The sequence below is a fragment of the Pleurodeles waltl genome, chromosome 10 (genome assembly GCF_031143425.1).
Source record: "Pleurodeles waltl isolate 20211129_DDA chromosome 10, aPleWal1.hap1.20221129, whole genome shotgun sequence".
In the NCBI taxonomy this organism is placed as follows: domain Eukaryota; kingdom Metazoa; phylum Chordata; class Amphibia; order Caudata; family Salamandridae; genus Pleurodeles; species Pleurodeles waltl.
Window position 1 is genome coordinate 327214619 of NC_090449.1, and position 16695 is coordinate 327231313.

At 48.4% G+C, this 16695-nt stretch overlaps 11 non-coding genes across 11 annotated transcripts; all 11 read right to left on the bottom strand.

Moving 5' to 3' along the window:
• Positions 1–2857: 2857 nt before the first annotated feature.
• TRNAV-UAC (transfer RNA valine (anticodon UAC)) lies at positions 2858–2930 on the bottom strand. The gene has a single exon. It is a non-coding gene; the product is annotated as a tRNA-Val (tRNA).
• A 444-nt stretch (positions 2931–3374) lies between these two features.
• Positions 3375–3446, bottom strand: TRNAP-UGG (transfer RNA proline (anticodon UGG)). The gene has a single exon. It is a non-coding gene; the product is annotated as a tRNA-Pro (tRNA).
• Positions 3447–4792: 1346 nt separating this feature from the next.
• Positions 4793–4865, bottom strand: TRNAV-AAC (transfer RNA valine (anticodon AAC)). Its single transcript has one exon. It is a non-coding gene; the product is annotated as a tRNA-Val (tRNA).
• A 1521-nt stretch (positions 4866–6386) lies between these two features.
• TRNAV-UAC (transfer RNA valine (anticodon UAC)) lies at positions 6387–6459 on the bottom strand. Its single transcript has one exon. It is a non-coding gene; the product is annotated as a tRNA-Val (tRNA).
• Positions 6460–6903: 444 nt separating this feature from the next.
• TRNAP-UGG (transfer RNA proline (anticodon UGG)) lies at positions 6904–6975 on the bottom strand. The gene has a single exon. It is a non-coding gene; the product is annotated as a tRNA-Pro (tRNA).
• Positions 6976–8321: 1346 nt separating this feature from the next.
• On the bottom strand, positions 8322–8394 carry TRNAV-AAC (transfer RNA valine (anticodon AAC)). The gene has a single exon. It is a non-coding gene; the product is annotated as a tRNA-Val (tRNA).
• Positions 8395–9915: 1521 nt separating this feature from the next.
• On the bottom strand, positions 9916–9988 carry TRNAV-UAC (transfer RNA valine (anticodon UAC)). The gene has a single exon. It is a non-coding gene; the product is annotated as a tRNA-Val (tRNA).
• Positions 9989–10432: 444 nt separating this feature from the next.
• TRNAP-UGG (transfer RNA proline (anticodon UGG)) lies at positions 10433–10504 on the bottom strand. Its single transcript has one exon. It is a non-coding gene; the product is annotated as a tRNA-Pro (tRNA).
• Positions 10505–11850: 1346 nt separating this feature from the next.
• Positions 11851–11923, bottom strand: TRNAV-AAC (transfer RNA valine (anticodon AAC)). The gene has a single exon. It is a non-coding gene; the product is annotated as a tRNA-Val (tRNA).
• A 1521-nt stretch (positions 11924–13444) lies between these two features.
• On the bottom strand, positions 13445–13517 carry TRNAV-UAC (transfer RNA valine (anticodon UAC)). The gene has a single exon. It is a non-coding gene; the product is annotated as a tRNA-Val (tRNA).
• Positions 13518–15379: 1862 nt separating this feature from the next.
• On the bottom strand, positions 15380–15452 carry TRNAV-AAC (transfer RNA valine (anticodon AAC)). Its single transcript has one exon. It is a non-coding gene; the product is annotated as a tRNA-Val (tRNA).
• Positions 15453–16695: the final 1243 nt, after the last annotated feature.

Genomic DNA, 16695 nt, shown 5'->3' on the forward strand with positions numbered 1-16695 from the left:
GCCATAGCAATTGATGTTTTGTGCCAAGGGTTTTTTTTTTGCCTCTAGCAAGGCAAGAGGTAGTCAAGAAGCCCTATGCTAGCAAGCTGAACTGTGGCGCTGATGAGAAAAGCAGACCCTTTCTGGTAGTTGTACACCTCCGCAGGACCTGGGCCCTTGCACCGTAGACTTCCAGACCAGAAGCACTGAAGGGCCTGCCATCTCTTGCGCCTGAGCCAGAGGAGCATGCCTCTTGTATTCAAGCACACTTGCTCGCTCAGTGCTCGATCAGGCTTGATCAGGCGAGATTTATATGAGTGCCTCACAGGCCTGAAACACTCACCTGGGAGACGCGGGGTGGCTGAATTCCCAGAATGGCCTTCGATAGGAAAATCACCTCCTTTCCTCCCGACTCATTTCAGAATTGGGTGAAAATCGCAAGACAGTGTTCAGGGGTGCATGGGTACTGCCTACTCCCAGCTGCCTCTCTGTCTTCTTCATGTTAATTTCAAGTCACAAGGAGGGACCATTGCCATTCTGCTCCGCCCACCTAACCAGGAAACCCAGGTTGAGCTTGTCTGCCTGTTGTTGTTGCAGGGGCAGTGCCTTCTCTGCCCAAAAGTGGCAGGAGAGCCTCACTTCAAACGATGGAATCAACTGCTTAAGTAGAAACCAGCATGGTAGTTACAGTGATAAGGTGCAGCTCTAACAGAAGGCGTGACTGAGATGCCCCTTCCAGAAATACATGGAATGCTGATTGAGGGCCCAGCCGGAGGGTTGGTGGATTTCTTTTCATATGCTACAGCAGCTTGCAAAGATAGTGTTGTGGGGAGCTGGCTGTGCAAGCAGAGGAAGATTTAAGGGCAGAAAATAGACCTATCAGAAGTGCGATATGAACCCACAACTACATGAGCAAACCAGGATGCTTAGCTTAACTGAAGATCAAGCTCTCTTGAGGCTGCCGCCTTAGACCACTCGGCCATCCTGACAGCTGAGTCTGTGTTTAGGTCTGACTCCTCAGTCTGCACTTGTCGATGCTGCCGCTTGCAATGTTCCTATCAAGGTGACAGGTTTAAAGGCCCCACAATATAACATGGCCAAGAAAAAAAAAAGTAAAAAACAGAATAAGAAACCAGGCACATGCACGACTACGCAAAGATGCAGATAACTTTTTACCGGCCTGCAATAGTAATACAAGTTTTACACAGGTCACAAGTTTTTAAAGGCCATCCCTGAGTGAGACTAAGCTTTTAGGGAGCAAACACAAAAGCAGACACTGCCCATTGTTTCTGCCCGGTCTCGAACCGGGGACCTTTCGCGTGTTAGGCGAACGTGATAACCACTACACTACAGAAAGAAGCATGAGGGCTTGACTGAAGGAGCAAAATTCCCCTCATATGTTTGCCCGATTGCCTCTATACTTGATCAGCAGTTGCTCGCAAAGCGAGGAGTAAGTGTGAAAATTGCAGCGTTGTCAGCCAGCAAGCGTACACTCAGATGTACTGAAAAGTCACAGCTGCGGGTAGAGACAAATATCTGATGCCTAAATGCCTGAAACCAGAGCCTGTGAAAGCATCACACAGAGCACACTGAAAGCAAGCAGGAAGGAAGCCAAGGCATGGTGATCCTTTTTTTCTCCTGAGGCTAAAAATATTTTGCACAACAATGCTTTGAGTGGAATGAGGAATCTTCAAGCTTTGTGTATTTTGAGTAAAATTTGTGTGTTTTCTGCTAAAAAGGGTGTGTTGGGGATTTGGACCCAGACACCAACGAGCGAGGGCACAGAAGCACCACTGCTCAGACCCTGCTCCTAGGGTTGAGGGCAGAGAGTGGGCGAATACATCGCAAGGCAAGAAAATGCACATGGTTCTCTCTTCTGCAATATGACTAGAGTCATTTCCATGGTCGTCATCGAACATGACATAAAACGCCTCTATCCTTTAGACCTTTTGGCCCATAATTACAAGAGGATGACTGAGTGAGACGCTCTGCCAAATTTGGCAGCCTCGCACTCAGTCATTTTCAAAATGCAGGGAAGCGCCGTATTTAGTAGAATACAGCGCACCCCTGTGCTTCCCTCTGCGCCAGCTCTAAATTAGCTACCGAGCACCAACGCAGCCATCCTTGCGCCATGGTACAAGGATGGCTGCGTGGAGGGGGAAATTGTTTTTGTTCAGGAAGGCACACCTTCCTGCACAACAGAAATCTTCAGTGGCGATATGTTCGTGCAGCACACATAGAAAGAGCAAAAATGAGGAGAAATGAAAAAATTTCTGCTCGTTTCTCCACTATAACGACACCCATTGTATGGCGCTTGGATTTTGGCGCTGCCACAGATTTACAAAAACTCGTAAAACTGGAGCAGCATCAAAATGCTATGGTGTTGCAGTGGCCCACCCAGAGCAACGCCCATTGCACGCCCCTTCCAGGGAAAGGGCTGCGTGTGAAGGGGCCGTATTTACAAGGTGGTGTTAAGCCACAAAACGTGGTTGAACGGCGTCTTGTAAATACGGCACAGTACATAGTGCCACCGGGGCGTCACTAAAGATGATGTGCCGGTGGCGATAGGGCCTTGTAAGTCTGGCCCTTTCTTTGCTCAAGGTGTATGTTCTTGGTGAAGGTAGGAAAGCCATTTTCGCTCTCATACCTTCCTTCCTTGGCTGGCTTGACCACAGTAGGCCCAGGCTTCAATGGAAAGGTCAAAAAGGGAGCAACTGACTGCCGTAAGGTGTATCGTCTTCTCTTGGTGAGTTGAGACCGATGCCCTTGGAGCGTAGTACATCACGATGGTGAGGGATAGACACAGCCTCTTTAATTTCAATTTACCTGTCAGGTGAGGTGGTAAATGCAAATAATGTGATAAAGCACAGCAACTTGCTGTTTCTGCCTGGCCTCGAACCAGGGACCTTTCGCGTGTAAGGCGAACGTGATAACCACTACACTACAGAAACAGACATGCCTGCTTACTTGCTTCATGTGGCTATGCATTGGACTGGAACCACTGCACTGGAAACAGACACACCTGCTTTCTTTATGTGGCTATGCTTTGGACTGGAATGCAAGGACTAAGGGACAATATTCATGACGCTCAAAGCTGAGCCTTTCTGACAGGATCTCTTCCTTTGGAAGAAAGGAACTGGGATCACTTTCATTCCAAGAGGTGATTTCAAAACCAGCCCTGCAATTACTTTGGAGAAGCACTGTGCATTTCATGTTCCAACGAGAAGTGCTGCTCCAACACAAAAAAGCAGTTAGAAAGAAATCCCGCACTCCTTCATCATGCCGAACTGCCTCGACACCAGTAGAAAGCATGCAATGCATTCCACCATGGCATCTTACAAGAGTGGAAAGCAGAAATACTCCTGTTTAAAAACAGATCGAACCTATGAAGGCACGGGCTCGTCCGGGATTTGAACCCGGGACCTCTCACACCCAAAGCGAGAATCATACCCCTAGACCAACGAGCCTGCTGCTGCAAAAGCCTTTCAAACATCTTCTGAAGTGTCTTTGTGAAAAAGCAGGGCCACTTGGAGACTCTCCTTCTAAGCGTGCCATAGCAATGGATGTTTTGTGCCAAGGGTTTTATTTTTGCCTCTAGCAAGGAAAGAGGTAGTCAAGAAGCCCTATGCTAGCAAGCTGAACTGTGGCGCTGATGAGAAAAGCAGACCCTTTCTGGTAGTTGTACGCCTCCGCAGGACCTGGGCCCTTGCACCGTAGACTTCCAGACCAGAAGCACTGAAGGGCCTGCCATCTCTTGCGCCTGAGCCAGAGGAGCATGCCTCTTGTATTCAAGCACACTTGCTCGCTCAGTGCTCGATCAGGCTTGATCAGGCGAGATTTATATGAGTGCCTCACAGGCCTGAAACACTCACCTGGGAGACGCGGGGTGGCTGAATTCCCAGAATGGCCTTCGATAGGAAAATCACCTCCTTTCCTCCCGACTCATTTCAGAATTGGGTGAAAATCGCAAGACAGTGTTCAGGGGTGCATGGGTACTGCCTACTCCCAGCTGCCTCTCTGTCTTCTTCATGTTAATTTCAAGTCACAAGGAGGGACCATTGCCATTCTGCTCCGCCCACCTAACCAGGAAACCCAGGTTGAGCTTGTCTGCCTGTTGTTGTTGCAGGGGCAGTGCCTTCTCTGCCCAAAAGTGGCAGGAGAGCCTCACTTCAAACGATGGAATCAACTGCTTAAGTAGAAACCAGCATGGTAGTTACAGTGATAAGGTGCAGCTCTAACAGAAGGCGTGACTGAGATGCCCCTTCCAGAAATACATGGAATGCTGATTGAGGGCCCAGCCGGAGGGTTGGTGGATTTCTTTTCATATGCTACAGCAGCTTGCAAAGATAGTGTTGTGGGGAGCTGGCTGTGCAAGCAGAGGAAGATTTAAGGGCAGAAAATAGACCTATCAGAAGTGCGATATGAACCCACAACTACATGAGCAAACCAGGATGCTTAGCTTAACTGAAGATCAAGCTCTCTTGAGGCTGCCGCCTTAGACCACTCGGCCATCCTGACAGCTGAGTCTGTGTTTAGGTCTGACTCCTCAGTCTGCACTTGTCGATGCTGCCGCTTGCAATGTTCCTATCAAGGTGACAGGTTTAAAGGCCCCACAATATAACATGGCCAAGAAAAAAAAAAGTAAAAAACAGAATAAGAAACCAGGCACATGCACGACTACGCAAAGATGCAGATAACTTTTTACCGGCCTGCAATAGTAATACAAGTTTTACACAGGTCACAAGTTTTTAAAGGCCATCCCTGAGTGAGACTAAGCTTTTAGGGAGCAAACACAAAAGCAGACACTGCCCATTGTTTCTGCCCGGTCTCGAACCGGGGACCTTTCGCGTGTTAGGCGAACGTGATAACCACTACACTACAGAAACAAGCATGAGGGCTTGACTGAAGGAGCAAAATTCCCCTCATATGTTTGCCCGATTGCCTCTATACTTGATCAGCAGTTGCTCGCAAAGCGAGGAGTAAGTGTGAAAATTGCAGCGTTGTCAGCCAGCAAGCGTACACTCAGATGTACTGAAAAGTCACAGCTGCGGGTAGAGACAAATATCTGATGCCTAAATGCCTGAAACCAGAGCCTGTGAAAGCATCACACAGAGCACACTGAAAGCAAGCAGGAAGGAAGCCAAGGCATGGTGATCCTTTTTTTCTCCTGAGGCTAAAAATATTTTGCACAACAATGCTTTGAGTGGAATGAGGAATCTTCAAGCTTTGTGTATTTTGAGTAAAATTTGTGTGTTTTCTGCTAAAAAGGGTGTGTTGGGGATTTGGACCCGGACACCAACGAGCGAGGGCACAGAAGCACCACTGCTCAGACCCTGCTCCTAGGGTTGAGGGCAGAGAGTGGGCGAATACATCGCAAGGCAAGAAAATGCACATGGTTCTCTCTTCTGCAATATGACTAGAGTCATTTCCATGGTCGTCATCGAACATGACATAAAACGCCTCTATCCTTTAGACCTTTTGGCCCATAATTACAAGAGGATGACTGAGTGAGACGCTCTGCCAAATTTGGCAGCCTCGCACTCAGTCATTTTCAAAATGCAGGGAAGCGCCGTATTTAGTAGAATACAGCGCACCCCTGTGCTTCCCTCTGCGCCAGCTCTAAATTAGCTGCCGAGCACCAACGCAGCCATCCTTGCGCCATGGTACAAGGATGGCTGCGTGGAGGGGGAAATTGTTTTTGTTCAGGAAGGCACACCTTCCTGCACAACAGAAATCTTCAGTGGCGTTATGTTCGTGCAGCACACATAGAAAGAGCAAAAATGAGGAGAAATGAAAACATTTCTGCTCGTTTCTCCACTATAACGACACCCATTGTATGGCGCTTGGTTTTTGGCGCTGCCACAGATTTACAAAAACTCGTAAAACTGGAGCAGCATCAAAATGCTATGGTGTTGCAGTGGCCCACCCAGAGCAACGCCCATTGCACGCCCCTTCCAGGGAAAGGGCTGCGTGTGAAGGGGCCGTATTTACAAGGTGGTGTTAAGCCACAAAACGTGGTTGAACGGCGTCTTGTAAATACGGCACAGTACATAGTGCCACCGGGGCGTCACTAAAGATGATGTGCCGGTGGCGATAGGGCCTTGTAAGTCTGGCCCTTTCTTTGCTCAAGGTGTATGTTCTTGGTGAAGGTAGGAAAGCCATTTTCGCTCTCATACCTTCCTTCCTTGGCTGGCTTGACCACAGTAGGCCCAGGCTTCAATGGAAAGGTCAAAAAGGGAGCAACTGACTGCCGTAAGGTGTATCGTCTTCTCTTGGTGAGTTGAGACCGATGCCCTTGGAGCGTAGTACCTCACGATGGTGAGGGATAGACACAGCCTCTTTAATTTCAATTTACCTGTCAGGTGAGGTGGTAAATGCAAATAATGTGATAAAGCACAGCAACTTGCTGTTTCTGCCTGGCCTCGAACCAGGGACCTTTCGCGTGTAAGGCAAACGTGATAACCACTACACTACAGAAACAGACATGCCTGCTTACTTGCTTCATGTGGCTATGCATTGGACTGGAACCACTGCACTGGAAACAGACACACCTGCTTTCTTTATGTGGCTATGCTTTGGACTGGAATGCAAGGACTAAGGGACAATATTCATGACGCTCAAAGCTGAGCCTTTCTGACAGGATCTCTTCCTTTGGAAGAAAGGAACTGGGATCACTTTCATTCCAAGAGGTGATTTCAAAACCAGCCCTGCAATTACTTTGGAGAAGCACTGTGCATTTCATGTTCCAACGAGAAGTGCTGCTCCAACACAAAAAAGCAGTTAGAAAGAAATCCCGCACTCCTTCATCATGCCGAACTGCCTCGACACCAGTAGAAAGCATGCAATGCATTCCACCATGGCATCTTACAAGAGTGGAAAGCAGAAATACTCCTGTTTAAAAACAGATCGAACCTATGAAGGCACGGGCTCGTCCGGGATTTGAACCCGGGACCTCTCACACCCAAAGCGAGAATCATACCCCTAGACCAACGAGCCTGCTGCTGCAAAAGCCTTTCAAACATCTTCTGAAGTGTCTTTGTGAAAAAGCAGGGCCACTTGGAGACTCTCCTTCTAAGCGTGCCATAGCAATTGATGTTTTGTGCCAAAGGTTTTTTTTTTGCCTCTAGCAAGGCAAGAGGTAGTCAAGAAGCCCTATGCTAGCAAGCTGAACTGTGGCGCTGATGAGAAAAGCAGACCCTTTCTGGTAGTTGTACACCTCCGCAGGACCTGGGCCCTTGCACCGTAGACTTCCAGACCAGAAGCACTGAAGGGCCTGCCATCTCTTGCGCCTGAGCCAGAGGAGCATGCCTCTTGTATTCAAGCACACTTGCTCGCTCAGTGCTCGATCAGGCTTGATCAGGCGAGATTTATATGAGTGCCTCACAGGCCTGAAACACTCACCTGGGAGACGCGGGGTGGCTGAATTCCCAGAATGGCCTTCGATAGGAAAATCACCTCCTTTCCTCCCGACTCATTTCAGAATTGGGTGAAAATCGCAAGACAGTGTTCAGGGGTGCATGGGTACTGCCTACTCCCAGCTGCCTCTCTGTCTTCTTCATGTTAATTTCAAGTCACAAGGAGGGACCATTGCCATTCTGCTCCGCCCACCTAACCAGGAAACCCAGGTTGAGCTTGTCTGCCTGTTGTTGTTGCAGGGGCAGTGCCTTCTCTGCCCAAAAGTGGCAGGAGAGCCTCACTTCAAACGATGGAATCAACTGCTTAAGTAGAAACCAGCATGGTAGTTACAGTGATAAGGTGCAGCTCTAACAGAAGGCGTGACTGAGATGCCCCTTCCAGAAATACATGGAATGCTGATTGAGGGCCCAGCCGGAGGGTTGGTGGATTTCTTTTCATATGCTACAGCAGCTTGCAAAGATAGTGTTGTGGGGAGCTGGCTGTGCAAGCAGAGGAAGATTTAAGGGCAGAAAATAGACCTATCAGAAGTGCGATATGAACCCACAACTACATGAGCAAACCAGGATGCTTAGCTTAACTGAAGATCAAGCTCTCTTGAGGCTGCCGCCTTAGACCACTCGGCCATCCTGACAGCTGAGTCTGTGTTTAGGTCTGACTCCTCAGTCTGCACTTGTCGATGCTGCCGCTTGCAATGTTCCTATCAAGGTGACAGGTTTAAAGGCCCCACAATATAACATGGCCAAGAAAAAAAAAAGTAAAAAACAGAATAAGAAACCAGGCACATGCACGACTACGCAAAGATGCAGATAACTTTTTACCGGCCTGCAATAGTAATACAAGTTTTACACAGGTCACAAGTTTTTAAAGGCCATCCCTGAGTGAGACTAAGCTTTTAGGGAGCAAACACAAAAGCAGACACTGCCCATTGTTTCTGCCCGGTCTCGAACCGGGGACCTTTCGCGTGTTAGGCGAACGTGATAACCACTACACTACAGAAACAAGCATGAGGGCTTGACTGAAGGAGCAAAATTCCCCTCATATGTTTGCCCGATTGCCTCTATACTTGATCAGCAGTTGCTCGCAAAGCGAGGAGTAAGTGTGAAAATTGCAGCGTTGTCAGCCAGCAAGCGTACACTCAGATGTACTGAAAAGTCACAGCTGCGGGTAGAGACAAATATCTGATGCCTAAATGCCTGAAACCAGAGCCTGTGAAAGCATCACACAGAGCACACTGAAAGCAAGCAGGAAGGAAGCCAAGGCATGGTGATCCTTTTTTTCTCCTGAGGCTAAAAATATTTTGCACAACAATGCTTTGAGTGGAATGAGGAATCTTCAAGCTTTGTGTATTTTGAGTAAAATTTGTGTGTTTTCTGCTAAAAAGGGTGTGTTGGGGATTTGGACCCAGACACCAACGAGCGAGGGCACAGAAGCACCACTGCTCAGACCCTGCTCCTAGGGTTGAGGGCAGAGAGTGGGCGAATACATCGCAAGGCAAGAAAATGCACATGGTTCTCTCTTCTGCAATATGACTAGAGTCATTTCCATGGTCGTCATCGAACATGACATAAAACGCCTCTATCCTTTAGACCTTTTGGCCCATAATTACAAGAGGATGACTGAGTGAGACGCTCTGCCAAATTTGGCAGCCTCGCACTCAGTCATTTTCAAAATGCAGGGAAGCGCCGTATTTAGTAGAATACAGCGCACCCCTGTGCTTCCCTCTGCGCCAGCTCTAAATTAGCTGCCGAGCACCAACGCAGCCATCCTTGCGCCATGGTACAAGGATGGCTGCGTGGAGGGGGAAATTGTTTTTGTTCAGGAAGGCACACCTTCCTGCACAACAGAAATCTTCAGTGGCGATATGTTCGTGCAGCACACATAGAAAGAGCAAAAATGAGGAGAAATGAAAACATTTCTGCTCGTTTCTCCACTATAACGACACCCATTGTATGGCGCTTGGATTTTGGCGCTGCCACAGATTTACAAAAACTCGTAAAACTGGAGCAGCATCAAAATGCTATGGTGTTGCAGTGGCCCACCCAGAGCAACGCCCATTGCACGCCCCTTCCAGGGAAAGGGCTGCGTGTGAAGGGGCCGTATTTACAAGGTGGTGTTAAGCCACAAAACGTGGTTGAACGGCGTCTTGTAAATACGGCACAGTACATAGTGCCACCGGGGCGTCACTAAAGATGATGTGCCGGTGGCGATAGGGCCTTGTAAGTCTGGCCCTTTCTTTGCTCAAGGTGTATGTTCTTGGTGAAGGTAGGAAAGCCATTTTCGCTCTCATACCTTTCTTCCTTGGCTGGCTTGACCACAGTAGGCCCAGGCTTCAATGGAAAGGTCAAAAAGGGAGCAACTGACTGCCGTAAGGTGTATCGTCTTCTCTTGGTGAGTTGAGACCGATGCCCTTGGAGCGTAGTACATCACGATGGTGAGGGATAGACACAGCCTCTTTAATTTCAATTTACCTGTCAGGTGAGGTGGTAAATGCAAATAATGTGATAAAGCACAGCAACTTGCTGTTTCTGCCTGGCCTCGAACCAGGGACCTTTCGCGTGTAAGGCGAACGTGATAACCACTACACTACAGAAACAGACATGCCTGCTTACTTGCTTCATGTGGCTATGCATTGGACTGGAACCACTGCACTGGAAACAGACACACCTGCTTTCTTTATGTGGCTATGCTTTGGACTGGAATGCAAGGACTAAGGGACAATATTCATGACGCTCAAAGCTGAGCCTTTCTGACAGGATCTCTTCCTTTGGAAGAAAGGAACTGGGATCACTTTCATTCCAAGAGGTGATTTCAAAACCAGCCCTGCAATTACTTTGGAGAAGCACTGTGCATTTCATGTTCCAACGAGAAGTGCTGCTCCAACACAAAAAAGCAGTTAGAAAGAAATCCCGCACTCCTTCATCATGCCGAACTGCCTCGACACCAGTAGAAAGCATGCAATGCATTCCACCATGGCATCTTACAAGAGTGGAAAGCAGAAAAACTCCTGTTTAAAAACAGATCGAACCTATGAAGGCACGGGCTCGTCCGGGATTTGAACCCGGGACCTCTCACACCCAAAGCGAGAATCATACCCCTAGACCAACGAGCCTGCTGCTGCAAAAGCCTTTCAAACATCTTCTGAAGTGTCTTTGTGAAAAAGCAGGGCCACTTGGAGACTCTCCTTCTAAGCGTGCCATAGCAATTGATGTTTTGTGCCAAGGGTTTTTTTTTTGCCTCTAGCAAGGCAAGAGGTAGTCAAGAAGCCCTATGCTAGCAAGCTGAACTGTGGCGCTGATGAGAAAAGCAGACCCTTTCTGGTAGTTGTACACCTCCGCAGGACCTGGGCCCTTGCACCGTAGACTTCCAGACCAGAAGCACTGAAGGGCCTGCCATCTCTTGCGCCTGAGCCAGAGGAGCATGCCTCTTGTATTCAAGCACACTTGCTCGCTCAGTGCTCAATCAGGCTTGATCAGGCGAGATTTATATGAGTGCCTCACAGGCCTGAAACACTCACCTGGGAGACGCGGGGTGGCTGAATTCCCAGAATGGCCTTCGATAGGAAAATCACCTCCTTTCCTCCCGACTCATTTCAGAATTGGGTGAAAATCGCAAGACAGTGTTCAGGGGTGCATGGGTACTGCCTACTCCCAGCTGCCTCTCTGTCTTCTTCATGTTAATTTCAAGTCACAAGGAGGGACCATTGCCATTCTGCTCCGCCCACCTAACCAGGAAACCCAGGTTGAGCTTGTCTGCCTGTTGTTGTTGCAGGGGCAGTGCCTTCTCTGCCCAAAAGTGGCAGGAGAGCCTCACTTCAAACGATGGAATCAACTGCTTAAGTAGAAACCAGCATGGTAGTTACAGTGATAAGGTGCAGCTCTAACAGAAGGCGTGACTGAGATGCCCCTTCCAGAAATACATGGAATGCTGATTGAGGGCCCAGCCGGAGGGTTGGTGGATTTCTTTTCATATGCTACAGCAGCTTGCAAAGATAGTGTTGTGGGGAGCTGGCTGTGCAAGCAGAGGAAGATTTAAGGGCAGAAAATAGACCTATCAGAAGTGCGATTTGAACCCACAACTACATGAGCAAACCAGGATGCTTAGCTTAACTGAAGATCAAGCTCTCTTGAGACTGCCGCCTTAGACCACTCGGCCATCCTGACAGCTGAGTCTGTGTTTAGGTCTGACTCCTCAGTCTGCACTTGTCGATGCTGCCGCTTGCAATGTTCCTATCAAGGTGACAGGTTTAAAGGCCCCACAATATAACATGGCCAAGAAAAAAAAAAGTAAAAAACAGAATAAGAAACCAGGCACATGCACGACTACGCAAAGATGCAGATAACTTTTTACCGGCCTGCAATAGTAATACAAGTTTTACACAGGTCACAAGTTTTTAAAGGCCATCCCTGAGTGAGACTAAGCTTTTAGGGAGCAAACACAAAAGCAGACACTGCCCATTGTTTCTGCCCGGTCTCGAACCGGGGACCTTTCGCGTGTTAGGCGAACGTGATAACCACTACACTACAGAAACAAGCATGAGGGCTTGACTGAAGGAGCAAAATTCCCCTCATATGTTTGCCCGATTGCCTCTATACTTGATCAGCAGTTGCTCGCAAAGCGAGGAGTAAGTGTGAAAATTGCAGCGTTGTCAGCCAGCAAGCGTACACTCAGATGTACTGAAAAGTCACAGCTGCGGGTAGAGACAAATATCTGATGCCTAAATGCCTGAAACCAGAGCCTGTGAAAGCATCACACAGAGCACACTGAAAGCAAGCAGGAAGGAAGCCAAGGCATGGTGATCCTTTTTTTCTCCTGAGGCTAAAAATATTTTGCACAACAATGCTTTGAGTGGAATGAGGAATCTTCAAGCTTTGTGTATTTTGAGTAAAATTTGTGTGTTTTCTGCTAAAAAGGGTGTGTTGGGGATTTGGACCCGGACACCAACGAGCGAGGGCACAGAAGCACCACTGCTCAGACCCTGCCCCTAGGGTTGAGGGCAGAGAGTGGGCGAATACATCGCAAGGCAAGAAAATGCACATGGTTCTCTCTTCTGCAATATGACTAGAGTCATTTCCATGGTCGTCATCGAACATGACATAAAACGCCTCTATCCTTTAGACCTTTTGGCCCATAATTACAAGAGGATGACTGAGTGAGACGCTCTGCCAAATTTGGCAGCCTCGCACTCAGTCATTTTCAAAATGCAGGGAAGCGCCGTATTTAGTAGAATACAGCGCACCCCTGTGCTTCCCTCTGCGCCAGCTCTAAATTAGCTGCCGAGCACCAACGCAGCCATCCTTGCGCCATGGTACAAGGATGGCTGCGTGGAGGGGGAAATTGTTTTTGTTCAGGAAGGCACACCTTCCTGCACAACAGAAATCTTCAGTGGCGATATGTTCGTGCAGCACACATAGAAAGAGCAAAAATGAGGAGAAATGAAAACATTTCTGCTCGTTTCTCCACTATAACGACACCCATTGTATGGCGCTTGGTTTTTGGCGCTGCCACAGATTTACAAAAACTCGTAAAACTGGAGCAGCATCAAAATGCTATGGTGTTGCAGTGGCCCACCCAGAGCAACGCCCATTGCACGCCCCTTCCAGGGAAAGGGCTGCGTGTGAAGGGGCCGTATTTACAAGGTGGTGTTAAGCCACAAAACGTGGTTGAACGGCGTCTTGTAAATACGGCACAGTACATAGTGCCACCGGGGCGTCACTAAAGATGATGTGCCGGTGGCGATAGGGCCTTGTAAGTCTGGCCCTTTCTTTGCTCAAGGTGTATGTTCTTGGTGAAGGTAGGAAAGCCATTTTCGCTCTCATACCTTCCTTCCTTGGCTGGCTTGACCACAGTAGGCCCAGGCTTCAATGGAAAGGTCAAAAAGGGAGCAACTGACTGCCGTAAGGTGTATCGTCTTCTCTTGGTGAGTTGAGACCGATGCCCTTGGAGCGTAGTACCTCACGATGGTGAGGGATAGACACAGCCTCTTTAATTTCAATTTACCTGTCAGGTGAGGTGGTAAATGCAAATAATGTGATAAAGCACAGCAACTTGCTGTTTCTGCCTGGCCTCGAACCAGGGACCTTTCGCGTGTAAGGCGAACGTGATAACCACTACACTATAGAAACAGACATGCCTGCTTACTTGCTTCATGTGGCTATGCATTGGACTGGAACCACTGCACTGGAAACAGACACACCTGCTTTCTTTATGTGGCTATGCTTTGGACTGGAATGCAAGGACTAAGGGACAATATTCATGACGCTCAAAGCTGAGCCTTTCTGACAGGATCTCTTCCTTTGGAAGAAAGGAACTGGGATCACTTTCATTCCAAGAGGTGATTTCAAAACCAGCCCTGCAATTACTTTGGAGAAGCACTGTGCATTTCATGTTCCAACGAGAAGTGCTGCTCCAACACAAAAAAGCAGTTAGAAAGAAATCCCGCACTCCTTCATCATGCCGAACTGCCTCGACACCAGTAGAAAGCATGCAATGCATTCCACCATGGCATCTTACAAGAGTGGAAAGCAGAAATACTCCTGTTTAAAAACAGATCGAACCTATGAAGGCACGGGCTCGTCCGGGATTTGAACCTGGGACCTCTCACACCCAAAGCGAGAATCATACCCCTAGACCAACGAGCCTGCTGCTGCAAAAGCCTTTCAAACATCTTCTGAAGTGTCTTTGTGAAAAAGCAGGGCCACTTGGAGACTCTCCTTCTAAGCGTGCCATAGCAATTGATGTTTTGTGCCAAGGGTTTTTTTTTTGCCTCTAGCAAGGCAAGAGGTAGTCAAGAAGCCCTATGCTAGCAAGCTGAACTGTGGTGCTGATGAGAAAAGCAGACCCTTTCTGGTAGTTGTACACCTCCGCAGGACCTGGGCCCTTGCACCATAGACTTCCAGACCAGAAGCACTGAAGGGCCTGCCATCTCTTGCGCCTGAGCCAGAGGAGCATGCCTCTTGTATTCAAGCACACTTGCTCGCTCAGTGCTCGATCAGGCTTGATCAGGCGAGATTTATATGAGTGCCTCACAGGCCTGAAACACTCACCTGGGAGACGCGGGGTGGCTGAATTCCCAGAATGGCCTTCGATAGGAAAATCACCTCCTTTCCTCCCGACTCATTTCAGAATTGGGTGAAAATCGCAAGACAGTGTTCAGGGGTGCATGGGTACTGCCTACTCCCAGCTGCCTCTCTGTCTTCTTCATGTTAATTTCAAGTCACAAGGAGGGACCATTGCCATTCTGCTCCGCCCACCTAACCAGGAAACCCAGGTTGAGCTTGTCTGCCTGTTGTTGTTGCAGGGGCAGTGCCTTCTCTGCCCAAAAGTGGCAGGAGAGCCTCACTTCCAACGATGGAATCAACTGCTTAAGTAGAAACCAGCATGGTAGTTACAGTGATAAGGTGCAGCTCTAACAGAAGGCGTGACTGAGATGCCCCTTCCAGAAATACATGGAATGCTGATTGAGGGCCCAGCCGGAGGGTTGGTGGATTTCTTTTCATATGCTACAGCAGCTTGCAAAGATAGTGTTGTGGGGAGCTGGCTGTGCAAGCAGAGGAAGATTTAAGGGCAGAAAATAGACCTATCAGAAGTGCGATATGAACCCACAACTACATGAGCAAACCAGGATGCTTAGCTTAACTGAAGATCAAGCTCTCTTGAGGCAGCCGCCTTAGACCACTCGGCCATCCTGACAGCTGAGTCTGTGTTTAGGTCTGACTCCTCAGTCTGCACTTGTCGATGCTGCCGCTTGCAATGTTCCTATCAAGGTGACAGGTTTAAAGGCCCCACAATATAACATGGCCAAGAAAAAAAAAAGTAAAAAACAGAATAAGAAACCAGGCACATGCACGACTACGCAAAGATGCAGATAACTTTTTACCGGCCTGCAATAGTAATACAAGTTTTACACAGGTCACAAGTTTTTAAAGGCCATCCCTGAGTGAGACTAAGCTTTTAGGGAGCAAACACAAAAGCAGACACTGCCCATTGTTTCTGCCCGGTCTCGAACCGGGGACCTTTCGCGTGTTAGGCGAACGTGATAACCACTACACTACAGAAACAAGCATGAGGGCTTGACTGAAGGAGCAAAATTCCCCTCATATGTTTGCCCGATTGCCTCTATACTTGATCAGCAGTTGCTCGCAAAGCGAGGAGTAAGTGTGAAAATTGCAGCGTTGTCAGCCAGCAAGCGTACACTCAGATGTACTGAAAAGTCACAGCTGCGGGTAGAGACAAATATCTGATGCCTAAATGCCTGAAACCAGAGCCTGTGAAAGCATCACACAGAGCACACTGAAAGCAAGCAGGAAGGAAGCCAAGGCATGGTGATCCTTTTTTTCTCCTGAGGCTAAAAATATTTTGCACAACAATGCTTTGAGTGGAATGAGGAATCTTCAAGCTTTGTGTATTTTGAGTAAAATTTGTGTGTTTTCTGCTAAAAAGGGTGTGTTGGGGATTTGGACCCAGACACCAACGAGCGAGGGCACAGAAGCACCACTGCTCAGACCCTGCTCCTAGGGTTGAGGGCAGAGAGTGGGCGAATACATCGCAAGGCAAGAAAATGCACATGGTTCTCTCTTCTGCAATATGACTAGAGTCATTTCCATGGTCGTCATCGAACATGACATAAAACGCCTCTATCCTTTAGACCTTTTGGCCCATAATTACAAGAGGATGACTGAGTGAGACGCTCTGCCAAATTTGGCAGCCTCGCACTCAGTCATTTTCAAAATGCAGGGAAGCGCTGTATTTAGTAGAATACAGCGCACCCCTGTGCTTCCCTCTGCGCCAGCTCTAAATTAGCTGCCGAGCACCAACGCAGCCATCCTTGCGCCATGGTACAAGGATGGCTGCGTGGAGGGGGAAATTGTTTTTGTTCAGGAAGGCACACCTTCCTGCACAACAGAAATCTTCAGTGGCGATATGTTCGTGCAGCACACATAGAAAGAGCAAAAATGAGGAGAAATGAAAACATTTCTGCTCGTTTCTCCACTATAACGACACCCATTGTATGGCGCTTGGATTTTGGCGCTGCCACAGATTTACAAAAACTCGTAAAACTGGAGCAGCATCAAAATGCTATGGTGTTGCAGTGGCCCACCCAGAGCAACGCCCATTGCACGCCCCTTCCAGGGAAAGGGCTGCGTGTGAAGGGGCCGTATTTACAAGGTGGTGTTAAGCCACAAAACGTGGTTGAACGGCGTCTTGTAAATACGGCACAGTACATAGTGCCACCGGGGCGTCACTAAAGATGATGTGCCGGTGGCGATAGGGCCTTGTAAGTCTGGCCCTTTCTTTGCTCAA